The 15,162-nt window shown below is 33.4% G+C and overlaps 1 long non-coding RNA gene across 1 annotated transcript; it reads left to right on the top strand.

Moving 5' to 3' along the window:
* The first annotated feature begins 337 nt into the window (after positions 1 to 337).
* On the top strand, positions 338 to 5,318 carry LOC121124283 (uncharacterized). The gene is made up of 2 exons (XR_005866264.2): positions 338 to 1,420; positions 2,360 to 5,318. It is a non-coding gene; the product is annotated as an uncharacterized lncRNA (long non-coding RNA).
* The last annotated feature ends 9,844 nt before the right edge of the window (positions 5,319 to 15,162 follow it).

Genomic DNA, 15,162 nt, shown 5'->3' on the forward strand with positions numbered 1-15,162 from the left:
AGAATGCATTTCTTCCATAGTGTGGGCGCGGTTTTTTGCAATCCTTTTAAATGAACTCTCCAGCCATGATCTGCCTGCTCTGCAATTTTATACTTATATATATTCCTCCCTCCTTCTCTAGTTTTTTATGTCTCTCTCTTTCAGAGTAAAAAAAAATTGCAACTCCAAAATTTATTTTTTGTATTTCGCCAGAATAGTTTTCATTTTCATTTCCAAATGATTAGACTGTGCAAACCCTCCTGACTACTACATATCATAGTATGCTGCTGACATTTTCAGCAATTCACTGCCAATATATATCAACTATTAACTTACATAGGAAGAAAAAGGTAAGAAAAATAATATTTAAAGCCTCCCCCTCATGAAGAAGGGAAAAAAAGAATTATTTATTGGTAAACAGGATGGACCAATGAGAGACGAAGGATATTATTGTGAGATTTTTTGTTCTTCCTTTTTTTCTTTACCCCTGTTATTTGTTTGCTCATTTTCTTTTTTGCCCCACCCTCCCAGGGGGTTGAACAACTAAATAACAGTTTCTTCCCATAGGATAGGAGAAGAAGAATAAATAATTATAATTTATTCTTTCGCGAAAAAATAATTCTTTTTCCATAAGTGTTATTTGAATGAGTCAAATAAACACGTAAGGGGGCGCTGGTTCATCAGTAAAAAATAAGATATCGCCAGCATTCCCTTTCTAGCTAAGTATTTACGACTGACAAAGTATTTTTAGGACATGAATAAATTAGATATCGTTAATAATACTATCATATCCGTGAACAAAAAAAAAGAAGTCTATATTTATCTATATTAATCTATAATAATCTTAGAAAATATAATATATAATAATGGTGAGCTCCTTTGTCTGTTACTAAGTTAAAAGTCCTCCCGGCGTGCGTCTGGATTTTTTTAAGCCTTCCTCGTCCGTACAAATAAAAAATAATAATAATAAAGCAGGAGGACAAGAAGAGTCAGTAGAGACTTGGGGTGAGCCGCATAGAAGGGAAAAAAAATGTCGCACTCCTTGCTGCTAAGTGCTCACGCACCCACCCAAGTCTCTTTCTCTCTCTCTCTTTCTACTTCTTCTTCCATGCCATAGTTCTTTTGCCGGCTTAAAAACAAATTTAGTCCTTCTTTTTCTCTACGTTAGTAGCATGCATAGTGCCTAAGTGCTTCCCTATTATCATTTTACTCTTATCTATATATTATAGAGAAGAAGTACTCACATCATATAGCCTCAATCCATCTTCATATATTCAAACCTAGAGTGTTATAGTAGTGACTTATTTTATAAGTGTGTTCCTTTCTTTCATACAAAAATGTTCGGGATGGCGGCTCCCAATGGTTACGTAACATACAAGCATGGAGATGAATAGAAGTCTTTAGCACATTGATGATCCATCAGTGAGGTCATATACTCTTCGTAAGGGATTTTATTTTAATAATAATTATAATTAATATGGCCAAAATACTCTCTTTTACTTATGAATGATGTACTTTCAACGAAAAAGGGCCCGCCTCATTTTTTTTAATATTGAATAACGCCGACAAAAGGCCGAAGTTCGCCCCCTCTTCTCTCCTTTTTTTCTCTCTCTCTCTCTTTTTCTTTCCTCTCTCATAAAAGAGTTTAATTCCCTCTCTCTCTCCCTTCCTTTCTCTCTCTCTGTCTCACTACTCATCTCATAACACTTCCTCCGATTTTTTAATTAATATAAATATTTTAAAATATTTGATACTATCGTCAAGATGTATTGTCTTGAATTTTACACCCCAAATCATTGCTAGAGTCCCAAGTGAGATGTAATAATGATTATTTGCTTATCAAACATTCCATACGAGAACTTTTGGGAATACGCTCTACTTATGTGGGTGTATCTTGTAGTTTTTACTTCTTTTCATATTCATTAAGTCTAATGAAGGACTACTTTTCTATTTCCATTGAATTCATTGAACAGCAGCCTCGGATAAAAGAAGAATTATTATAGGGGGGAGGTGGGCATCCGGCTCTTTTTTTATTATTTGTTTTTTTTCTAAGAAAATTGTTTAACATTAAGAAAATTAATTTTTTCCCCTTGTCAAAAGAAAGCCTTAAAATTTTATTTTATACAGTAGTATGGGTGGTGTGGTAAGCTGATGATTTTAATAGAAAAGGCATGAAAGACACAGACAGCCTTTCATCTTACCATGCCAAGGAAAGGCTATGATGATAAGCGAGGAGAAAGTGTGTGTGTGTGTGAGAGAGAGAAGAGGAAAAACATTGTAGAGCATATTCTGTTTTGGCTTTTATATCGATTAATTTATATTATTTTACAGGAATTATAATCTATTATTTTTTTAAACATTTCACTTACTTTTCTTTCAGATGGATTCTTCCTCCATTACTTTTACACATGTAATTTAAAATCAAGAATCTCAAGAAGAAAAAGGAGGCGGCATTCGTTACTACTATGTTATGTGTGTGTTAAGACAACAAAGAAAAGATGTTTCCTCATAGAAGTTGTTTCTTATGTGCTCATTTATTCAGTGTTTAAAAAAAGTGATATTTTGTACGAGAGGAGAGGAGTTACAAATCATTTTTCCGGCTACTTGGTCATATTGTTTGTTTTTTTTTTTGGTTTTTTTCTCAATTCCTGAAAGAAGAAATAAAATATTGACAGAAACAAATGGCGGCGACTCACCTACAGATCTCATTCTCGATTACTTCAACCCGTAGATCCGAACTTGTGGGGGAGAATTCGGAATTCTTTTTTATGATTTTTGAAATTTCCAAAATGATATCACAAGGACGCTTCTCCGGGCCAAAGTCATTGAGAATATTCAACAAACTCTTAAAAATCCCTGCTTAAAATCAAATTGAATCAAATCAGTTACTCTTGCATGGTTCTTTTTTTCTTTTTCTAGATTGGTCCTGACATATGCGCGAGTGCTGAGTTTTGCCTGTTTGAGGTAGTAGGTTGTATAGTTAACAAATGTTTAAAAATGTTGTCATTATTTTTAAACAATGACCGACTCTAGGTTTAGGCTATTTTTATGCCTAACTGTACAATTTGCTAACTCTCCCAGTTTAGACTCTTAAAATTCTTCAGTTTTATAAAATAAATTATTCCTATACATTCTCCATGATTCAATGAGTCTTTCTTTTCTATTTAATTTTTACTCATTCATATTGTATAAATGACAGGAAATACATCCTTGTATACACAATATTTTATCTTTCTCTGTATAATTCATATTTTTATGATATTGTATGATTCATTAAATGTGAGCTTCATGCATATAGTGTTCAAACAAACACATATACCTACATATAACCCATCCTGATAACAACATTCTATATACATTTTCGTCATGTGCCTTTCTTGACAAAAATTAATTACATGATCCATACTTAGGTCATCTATTGAATTAGATAACTCGATTTACCTTCTTGGTTGACAAAGGTAGCAAGAAAGAAATCATTTTCATTCATTTCCTTTTTTATTAGCAGTAATTATATTAACAATTGATATTCCCTACCACCAGCCCCTTTCTTCACCTAGTTGAATTTGTTGTAATAATTATGAGTCATTGGCAAATATTAGCATTTTTTGCAGTTGCCACGTGGAGTATTTATTCACTTCAGGATCACTCTTGAGGTCGTTTTGGCTTAATAATAAACTTGTTTTTTTCCTTCTCATGTAACTTGCCCTTGCTCCATTCCATAGGCCATAAGAACGTACTGTAGAAAGGAAGTTCTTAACAACTCACCGCACTCTTTTCCGAGTAGTTGTAGTATATAGAATAGGCGACACTTTCTGTTTACGGCTGTAAAAAGATAATAATTATTTTGCTTGCATTTATACGTGCAATTTTATCTTCTTATATATTTCCTTAGTGGAGGTACATACGACATGCACAATAAAACCTATGTTTAATAGTGTGTCTTTATTCATGTATACTAACGTTTTGTAACTGCTGTATCATGGCTATGGAATAATTTATCACCTATGAAAATTTTGCAACGTCATTGTAAATTTGCCAGCCTGAGGAAAAAAAAGCATACTCTCTTTAGTGTTGAGGACTAATGCCATTATGTCTTATTAATTGCTCCCGTGTTGTTTTTATCTCTTCTTTTGGTATATTCTTATGTACATGTTAAATTATAAGAATTATTTTAAAATTAAGATGCTGACTGAATGGATACAATCCATTTATTTACAACGATAACATGTTTTGTAATACAACATTTTTTTAGTCAACTTCAAACTATTTAGGTACACAGATTTGATGACAAATACTTAAAATTCCATTATCCGTATTTAATTTGTAATTAGAAATTTAACTCTTGAGTAGATGTTAAATGTACACTAGTATGATGTATATGTATTTTGGCAACCTACTTGCATTTCCTGTCCCTTTTCCTAGTCTGAAAATAATAATGTTAGAGAAAGTTTGATTTACATCTATTGTCGAATGAGTAGTTGCTCATTGATAAAACTTCATTTTGAGAGATTTATAGTACCTCAAATATTCAACACTCAATTTCTCTGCTTAAATATTAATATACCCTTTTATAAGGTTCAACACCCTTTTTGAATAAGATACGCCAGTGTGTGGTCTTATACATTAAGTATTTCAGCAATCCCTTTGCAAAGTATTCCTTTCCTCTTATCTCCAGGTACAATCAACATCCTATTTAAGTCGTCTGTATTGGGCTCTTGTATTTGACCAGTTTATTTTGTATTATTAAATAATTTGTTATCACTATACATTCTAGCATAGTGTTTATATCTTGTGACATTATTTGTCCAATGATGCATACGAGTACTAAATGAGTGGCAAGTCTTGTTGAGTCATTCACTTCCATGGAAATTAAGCATATATTTTGTAAAATGAGCAGGATGCTCTGATGAAGTAGGGGTTAAATTTATTTGTGTTCGGAGGCCATTGAGAGTGCTCTGTTATTATTAGGGTTTGCTATACAGAACCGATCCTTCGGACAGTCAATACTAGAACTGAAAATAAAGTTGAGTGCCGCCATAAAGGACTGAACTGTTCCGGATGGGACTGCAGTAGTCTTCAGTCCTAAATAAGAATCGACACAACACTACTTGCGAGCAACTTGTGCATTTGGATCAACTTTATAGAGAAGTTAGTAGACTACCTCATTCATACAGTACCTGAAAGATAATTTATTATTAATCCTATTTGAATTCCTAACTAACTGTTTTAATTCAAAATATTATATTTGAAATGTCAATTCTTTTTCTCATATTTGTGTAAATATACATATGTCTATATTTGTTAGTTTTAAAAATAAAATAAAAAACAATCAAATATCATGTTCTAAAATATTTTTTAATATCGAATGGATTATTGCATCATTCCTTGCGGTTGTACAAAAATTGGCCTACAAACTAAATAGTATTGAGGCTCGGTCTGAAACCATATCTAATTTTTGGGTTTGGTCTTAAGGGATTTTTCTAGACCGTTGTTTCGTTAAACCGTGGACTAAAATGGAAATAAGTATCAATGTTTGGTAATACACATACATTTCCTCTCTTTTCTAAAAAACAACAACAACAAAACAAAGACTCGATCTTGATCAATCCCTATTTGTTTGTGTGGGATCGATCAAGATCGAGTTTTACTACGAGATTATTCCTCACCGAACTTGCACTGAATTAGTTCAACCTTGCAAAAATTAAAAAGACCATAGACATACTAGGATATACTTAAATTTGACAATCCCAGTTCTTATTTCTTGAACAAGCAAATTTTCTGAGTTATTTGGGGCCAGATTTATGTGAGCATTATTTATAAGCATGTGTTAATCGATTCATGTAACTATATAATTTATTTATTATGTATCGTCGTAACTACAATATTTGTTGAGGTAGTATGTCTTCAAAGCCTTATGAACACGGATCCTTGTCAGATCCTATTAGTTAGTTGAAAGGACTGAGGGTCCTTGGAATGAATTTTTTTACTCATTGTCTGTCGATCTGTGAGACTAATAAACTCGTATGATGGGAATGAAGACGAGATAAGTTCATTGTATTAGCTTTCCTTGGGGGCGTAATCACAAAAGAAAAGGGGTGATGTACTTTTAAGTAGTAGTTCATCACAGTGTGACATTTATTGTTCATATGATGTAGGTAGGTGTGTTTGCAGATTAATACGGCGTGGAAGTTGTTAGAGAAAGGATTAAAAGTCTACCTTTTATTCCATAGATTTTCAATAGAGCGTAGCTATATAGACTTAGAAATGTGTTATTAATGAATTGTAATATGTTGTACAGGCATAATATGAAACTCTTTATCGTTAGAATATAATACTTATATCAATCGAATTTGATATCTCTGTTGTAGCAAATTAGTATATAGGGAAAAATTAAAAAGCTTTTACAGGGGCATCCGCAGGACTAAATTTTTTTGGGGGGGCTTCGTACTTAAAAAAATAAGTAATGAAATAAAATCAACTTTTTAAGAAAAAATTTAATATATAGTACCAAGCAAAAATTCCTTAATAGGGGGGCAAGCATTAGACTAATATACTATGTGGATTGTCAACTCATTTAGCAGGTCAGAATGATATGTCTTAAAACTGAGTCTTGATTACATTACATCGAGAAATTGCCGTTCATTTTTATCAATAAATTATTCTGATCATCAATCATTTCCGAGTTGCTGCAAATTGGTATTAGAATAACAAAAAATCATTAAAAATGGTTACTTTTTATTTGATAGGTCATATTGATGCTACATTAACTTCTAAACTTTCTCCATTTTGTTCAAGATTGTTTTTGTATTTACTCACCACATATCATTGAAATGTACATATGATCCATAGTAGTACTTTACTAGTACAATCTTTTATCTTATGTTTAGTTGTCAACTGTCAATGGTTATTATCTCCATATCCGTCTTTGGAACGTTACTTGGTTGAATTCAAATAATGTGGTGTGAACAATTCTTAAAAATAATGGGAAGGATGGGCTAATTACCAGCTCATTTTGGGACTTTTTTTTATGTTTATGCGTGGTTGAAAGGTTGCGAGATAGAACAAAGGTACAGACGTAAGATATAAGTGATTCGAAACATCATCCTATCACTACAAGTAGCTTTTAATCTTATATCATAAATTCAATTTATATGACGTCAATGTACGTATAATTAAATATTTAATGAGTACTTACATTATCTATATTTGTATTAATGTCTCCTACCTTTATAACTTCATTTTGTGTATATTCCAAAAAATAGTTTTACGTCATGATAAGGATAATTATTGTCTTAAATAACTATGGACAATTTTTAACTACACTTGAAGGTAGTGATCCTCATAAGTCATAACATGAGGATGTGCCTCGGAATAATTAGATCCAAGAAGTTATTAAGAGAATTTTGGTTATTGATCACAGTCGAAATAAAGGATATTATATATTGGGTTTCATTCTTCGATTTTTTGTTAGAACGAAATAATTCGGTACTCAAAAAGTTGTTTGATCTGGACTGGTTTAATCTGAAATTCCATCTAGGTCGCTTTCATAGATGAATTGTGGAATACGTCAGGTGTGAACCTCGGTAAAATGACCATACAAAATGCTTAAAGTGTTATATACTGTTAAAATTTGAACACTTTGAATTTTAAACTTAAACAGATATAATTAACTAATAAATTTCAACAAAATTAATACTATATATAAATGTGTATCTGAGCTCACTTAATCATAAATGTACCTACCTATAGTTGCAATGATAGATAAAAGTAGACCTTGCATCGGCTGTGAATGTATGTACTCCTCTGTCATAGAGTCCTAGTGATGAGTGACTGTAGCTTTTAGGGCCTCTTTTTTTCGATGACTGACACTGAAGGGATTCCCCTCGACATTCTACAAAAAGGTGTAGTCGAGGGGTAGGCATCAGAGCTATAGGGGGGCCAAAAAAGATTCTTGAAACGTAGAAGATTGGTTAAGCTTTTATTAAAAGAGCCCTCTCCATCCTCATAGGATCTTTCCAAGCACTTTTTTTAGAGTTCTCTGGACAGTCTGGTGTGAAACCTTGAGATCTCTTGCATGTGAGCTCATGGGCTTGAGGTAATTGGCCTGAGCTAGTTTCTGTAACTCGCCCGGGTCCAGTTTGACCTTTTTGATCGAGCCCTTCTTCCTTTCCAAAGTTTTGGACTTGCTGACAGTGTAGACGGTGGTCCTGGAGACGCCCAACTACTTTGACTGTCCCAATGGAAATTCTCGATCACGTTCAAGTGTCATTTTCTCGACTTGTAGGTAAGCGAAAGAGCGCAGGGTTATTTTGTATTGTAACTAATTCTGTATGCTTTAATACATCGAAAATATGAATTAACTCAATCACTCTACTTTCATTCAATATTGAAATAGTAAGTGTTCAGATTTCAATGGCCCACCCGGTACTCTAAAAAATAGCATTTAGTTGGCTAAAAAAAGTAAAGTATTCCTTGAAGTGGATCCACGATTTGGGAACGATTAAATATCGCTCCAAGATCTGTTTCAATTTATTTCGTTTGGATCGCAACACTAATGGATATTATGTACAATATAAAGTGTTGGGCAGCAAAGCGTGTATTCGATCCTCCTTCCCTTCATGACCTCTATCAGAAGGTGGAGTGGGGTCCTTGTTAAAATCCCAAGTCGCCCTTCACGGTCCTCCGGATTGTCCTAATAGGCACGGGGAAGTCGTTGGTGAGAGGATTAATCTATTTAATGGGGGTATTCCTTGATATTTTTCTCCAAGCTGGAGAATGAGATGTTAGATGTGCTATACCTTTAGTCTTTTTGATCACTCATGATAACGAGATGACGAAATGTTTATTATAGTTTGTAATTGCAGAAAGGATGGGTGAACCTGAATGTCAAGAAATAATCATTAAACCTTCCTATATTAATGAGAAAATTAACATTAATTAACAGTCAACGTTTTGCTACCAGCCCTGTACAGTATTATATGTACGTAATATTTAAACATCTAAAGGACTCACAAATTACACCTCAGCAAATTCGTTGTTACGTCAGTATCCTTGATCTAAATAACTTGAGTTTATCAGAGCTGCTATGATTTAAAGAAAGAAAGTTTTTATTACATAAATAAATCAAGTCAACAAATCCATGATTACATTAGTATGCTCTATCCATCTAAGTACTTACATATTAAACACTATACGTAGGGCGTCCGTAGGGGTGGAGCTGGAGGGGATGTAGCCCCACCCAATCCAAACTTTTAAAAAAAAATCTTAATTTTTCATATTTATAATTTAATTTTTGAAATTTTTTGCCAAATTGTTTTCGATGAGCAGCTGTGGATTACAATTTATAAAAATCTAAAGAATAAATAAATCATTTATGATCATCTAAGTTCCATTCAATAAACTTCCTCAATAACAGCAAAAAAGAACACTCAGCAAAGGCATGAACAACGGAATTAAACACCTTAGCACAGTTTTTTGCAATACTCAATAAATATTATACAGCCTGAAAATTATTTTTTCAAATAACATTTTGTGGAGGTCCCTGATACGTGTACGTCATAGACGTATCCGGGATGTCTATACACTGTATGTATCTAAATATATCCCCCATCATTTAATTTTTGTAAATTGAGCATCTACATATATACAACATTCTATGTAGAGTCTTGAGCAACTTCATAAAAGGCTTAAAATGATTAATTTACAGATGAATAAATAGATTCTAAATCCTCTTTCTCTCTCTCTCTCTTCGGTTCCACAAGTTGCTACGGACAATGAACTCTCCAAGGTTGAAATACATGTGTTCAATATTATCCCTTATGTTACTCTCTCTCGGCATAATATAGGTAGTGTATATATATTTTTTTGCCATTTCATCGTTTTATCTGATTGAATCAAAGTTAAATATACGTTTAAAAGGACTATTTTGTCAAAATGACAATAATGTTATTGCTATTGATTTGACAACATGAGGATGACGAATCAAATAATTATTTATATAAGAAGCAAATAAATATAATGGGATTTTCTTGATTTTTGTTCAACATTGTTTTATGTTAACGCACAGCATATCTGTAAATCCTTGATATAACTTATGTAATAGTGTTGTATTTCGGTCTGGGCATCCTAGAACTAACTGAGACGGTCTGGACCGCACCCATAGAAAATTGGGTATAGATCTAGTCCAAAGGAAAAGTTTGGTACCAAAAAAATCAGACTGGACCGATTTTATAAATAAATTGTTTATAACATTCATTTCAAGTACAATGGCGTCATACGAACTTTAAATTGAGATGGCTTATATGAATTTTAAGCCCGTCGGCTCTCTTGAAATACAAAATTCTGAATTCGAGCTTCTCTGAAAATGGATAATCAAGTTAGAAGTATCTTCCTTCCATTCCCTCTATCTTCCTATACTCCAAACACTCGGAGAACATAGAAGTCAAATTCTTTCGGTCTTAATGAATTAAAAATGATCTTAGGTATTACATAATTAACATATCTTTAGAATATATTCATTTTTATATATGTACATATAATTTATATAATTCCCAGTTCTCACTCCAGGAAGGAGTCGACTCTAGTCTCTTATGAGACTTGACATGGTTTGGTTTTCTTCTTCAGACCACAGGGATTTAAAAAAAAAATCGATCCATAATGGGAGACCGAAAAAAAAAGTGTGCATGGTTAGAGACTGCATTCTGGACCGAAAAATCGGTCGAAATCCATCTATAAAAAATCAATTAAGAGAAAACCGAAAAAAATCGGTGCTGGACCGAGACTCAACACAAATAGGCATCTTTATTTTTATAAAATGTTGCCGACGTCTTATAAAATTGGGGGATCAATCCGGACACCCCTAGTACATTCATATGTGACCCGTCAATACAAAATCAAGCTAGAATGATTTTTCTCAAAATTGAGTGTGGATTTATATTTGTATTTTTCGACGTATTGTCGCCAATTTCTAGCGACAAATTATTCTTATCAACTCTTTGAATACACCGCAAATTGCACTTGAATTTGCCAAAATTCATTATCACATTAAAATAAAAAGAAATTGATAGATTTTATTTAAAATGGGTCCCTATCTGTATCTAATATAAGTCACGTAAATCAAATAGGTAAAGTTTTAAACTATAGCTAAAATTCTTGGGTATTTTATCACATCCCACGAATTTGAATACAAAGTTTTTTATAATTGACTCAAATATGTCTATGAAATATTGGGATGTATTTATTTATTAAGAAAAATATAAATAGCTTTTTTCTTCTTTCCTTGATTTTTGTGCATGATTCACAACACATGTAAAAGTTATAGCCTCAACGAGAAAAGAAAATAGGCCAAGGAGACAGGGGGAGGGAGACAAGTTGGGAAATTGCCCTTTCCCAAATTAACTTGCTATATTCAAACAATTAAAAAATCGAAAAGTTGTATTTCTGTAAACAAAATGCCATTTATAAAAAGGGTATCAAAAAATATCTTTCATAAAAATCTTATTCCCTAATTTGTATTGAATTATTTATTGAAATTAGGACTTGAATTGTCCCTCTAAAAATTATCCTCTCCTACGTCCGTGGATCAGAATCAGTTTTAAACAAACATTTAGGACTGTATTCATTTTAAAATGTATTGATATATTTATATATATATTTTTTTTTTTCACAAAAGGTATTTATCCGAAGTTCTTTAAAAAACACTCAAATATTGCTAGGTGTCCCTATCTTGCCCACATGCCCTTGTCTCCTATGCTTATGATATAAAATGAATCAAAGTTTATCATTGGTTTTAAATAGGTACTATTCCTGTCAAGAAGTATTTTTAAGTTTTAGAGCCCATGTGTTAAATCAAGAAGCAATATTTCCTTTGAAGAAGCATTCAAGCGTGATAATACCCATAAATGGAATCTGTCGGTTTAAAAGATCCTTTTTATGGGGGGGAGTTGAAAAAAGACTTTCAATTTCTATAGAATATTTGGTAGTTGATGATTGAAGTCACATCTGTTACCTACAAAACTAAAAAAAAAAAGGAAGGAAGAATTTTGAAGGTTTTTTCTTCCCTTGTCAATAATACACCCAAGTCTTGAGTTGAATCCATCATATTTCTTTGGTGTTTTTTTTTTTTTGGTTGTAATAAAATTATTCATACTCATTTGTGTTGGGTTTTTTGTATGGAAATCATACATAGATCGGTCCAGACCGACCTATATATGAATTAAGGATGGCATTATATCAATTCGTTCATAAGTAAGGATGTAAGTCATAAGCACTCTTTACCCTCCGAATTTTGTTATTGTTGGCTACCGGAGCAGTGTTTTTGTTTTTTTGTTAGGTATATTGCATTCTTCAGGAGATAACATTTAAGTTTAAAGTGTATCTCGTGAGTGTGGGCTCATGAATGATGGAAAGAGGAGTTATATATGTAAGTCCTTGTTTGATCGACATCGGAGTAATTCCTGTTATACCCTTGCTTGACACGGTGTTGGATTCCTGTTAATTTCCTTCATCTTACAGCTGCGTGCAGATAATTTATACAACCTTGTGACAGCTAAGCTGCTCTCCACTCAAACATTGATAAGGGTTTACATCCCTGCGAGCAACGAAAAATCATAAAAAAAGAAATACATAGAGGTGACGCGAAGGATTGAGCAAATGCTTCAGCTGACACAAAGGGAATATGATTTTTTTTTTTACATTAATAGATTAATAACTTCAATGTGATATTAATGATCGGATATTCCGACTAGGGAAATGATGTTCAACTCTGACTGAATGACGGTTTAATGAAAAATTAACCAATCACCTTGTCCTTTTCCGGACGTTGAAATTAGAATGCACCTTTGTACCCATTGCCATAGCTGCCTTTCTTTGCATCAGTTAGTAGATTTTAATATATGTATGCACTAAGACCTTACGACGCGTAACCGCCAATTGAAATCCCTTTGCCGTCTCTATCTATTTTTTTATCTATAGTGTATTCATTTGTATAGCTTGGATTGGGAAAAAATTGGCCCATAGATTTAGAGTGAGTCTGAAATAAATAAATCCAAATCAGTGTAGAAGTAATCACTTAAGACCGAATCTGGAAAAATTGGTCCTGGACCGAGACTCAAGACCAACTGCCCTGGAATGTACTTGCAAATGGATAGTGGGGGATCCACCGACCTTTATAATAACTGGATAATCTATAGTAGAAAAAAAGGAGTCTCTTCCTTTCCGTGGATATTTTATGTTTATAAATGTGTGGTCAAGATAAATTGGGGAAATCTTAAAGGCTTATAACGAACGAATTACATGGATAGCACCATATTTTTTAAGTAGATCCGCCTTTTTTGATAACCTCGGCCACACGGCTGCTAGAAGCTTTAGCAGCCCCGGGCGACCTCGTGAGGATCCAGTTTTGCCACTGTAAGGGTAATAGACTTCTTCAAGGGCCTCCACAGAGGAATGATACTTGGCACGGATCTCATACTCGATCCTCCCCCAAAGATAGAAATCGTATGGTTTCATGTCCGACTGTTTGCATGCCACAAAACCGGGCTCCAAAAGTGTGAAGATTCTGTGGACAAGACATTTGAACTATTTTGGCCTTGTAGGACGTAAGACTGTCTTGTTGGAAGGTGTAATTTCTTAATGGGCAACTCCATCCATTCGGAAAATATAAACCAGAATCCGTACAATGGCAAGTCTGGATCTGCACGAGGTCGTCTTGACCTGCCAAATTTGTACATGTGGCCATGTGGCTGAGCATATCGAGAAAGAAGGATCTTATTATAAATAATCGATTGCCATTAATTGTAGATATCAGATAAAAAACTAAATATGGTTTTTATTCAATTTAGTTTCGTATTTATAAGACTTTAAAGATTTTTCCAACTTATCTGGACCAGCCTCTAATAAGAAACTCTAGTTGTAGCTGTATTTATTCAATAGTCAACAGCTGAAGAACAAATAACTCTTTCTCTCCTTTCTATTCAAAAGGTTGTGCTATTATGTAGGTAGGGGGGTGACGTCGTCACAGTCACACAACCTCACAATATAAATATTATATTTAGTGAAAAAAAGTGGTTCCGGCCTCACTAATCAACTCACATTGATTTAATGAATGCATGATTCGACTTTGATTCAGAAAGGAAAATAAAAAAGTCTCATTTTCCAAGTTATTGAACTATACCTAGGTACAAAATGTCTCTCCAAGTTTCTCTATTATAACTACTTAGGTAGTAGGTATGAAAAATAAAAATAAATCTTTGCATTTTGATTCCAAAACTCTATGCATACACATAAATATATTCTATGGTTATGTATATAATATTTTGCTCAGGTATGGCCGGGAATTATTATGTATAAGGGGGAGGAAGAGGACAATGAACGAATCAACGGATGTTATTTTTAAGTGTAGGCTTGCTCAATTTCTATTTTTACACTCATATACACATACCAAAAGATGGAAACTTGATTGAATGTTTTTATACAAGGTAATGTGTACTCTACCATAAAATCTATAGGAGTTCATGGCATCTGCTCTTGACAAAGTCCCTCAAAATGTTAAGGCTTCTTAATAAGGTCGTTGAAGGGATTTGATGTATGTACTCGTATTGTGTGTCCCATTTTTAATTACATTTTTGTTAAATTTCTTCAAAGAATATTTTATTAGAATTAGACGTAACATATACATATGACTGTATTTTTTTGGATAATGTTTCCACCTGTTGACTTACGGGAGTATCCAGCAATGCTCAGAGTAATTAGGCGTCAATAAACAGACAAAAAAACTTTGCTTTAATAATATAGATATAATAGGTTGTAGACAAAGTATTCGTTTGCTTTATAAGAAGTGTTAAAATCCTCCGATTTAAGCCAAGTATGCCCTGCGCTATCCGATAACTTGTTGCCAACGAGAATCCAGCTTCATCATTTCCTTTTCGTAGAAGCCCTATTGGCAAAAAACACTGACAACCAATATTCAAATGCCTCTATTGAGGCCAAATTTGACCTCCTCAAGTGCATTGGCCATAGACATGAAAAAGTGTTAGTCACTTGGTTCTAAGCCTGGATTGTAAGTTGGATGCAAAATAGCTTCCCATTCGAGCTTCCGGAGCTTGTAGTGCCTCATCAAAGATATGTGCAGCCTGGCGATATCCTTGTGAAACACGATTCCTGGCCCAATTTAACAATGCTGGC

Source organism: Lepeophtheirus salmonis, chromosome 9 (genome assembly GCF_016086655.4).
Source record: "Lepeophtheirus salmonis chromosome 9, UVic_Lsal_1.4, whole genome shotgun sequence".
Classification (NCBI taxonomy): Eukaryota; Metazoa; Arthropoda; class Copepoda; order Siphonostomatoida; family Caligidae; genus Lepeophtheirus; species Lepeophtheirus salmonis.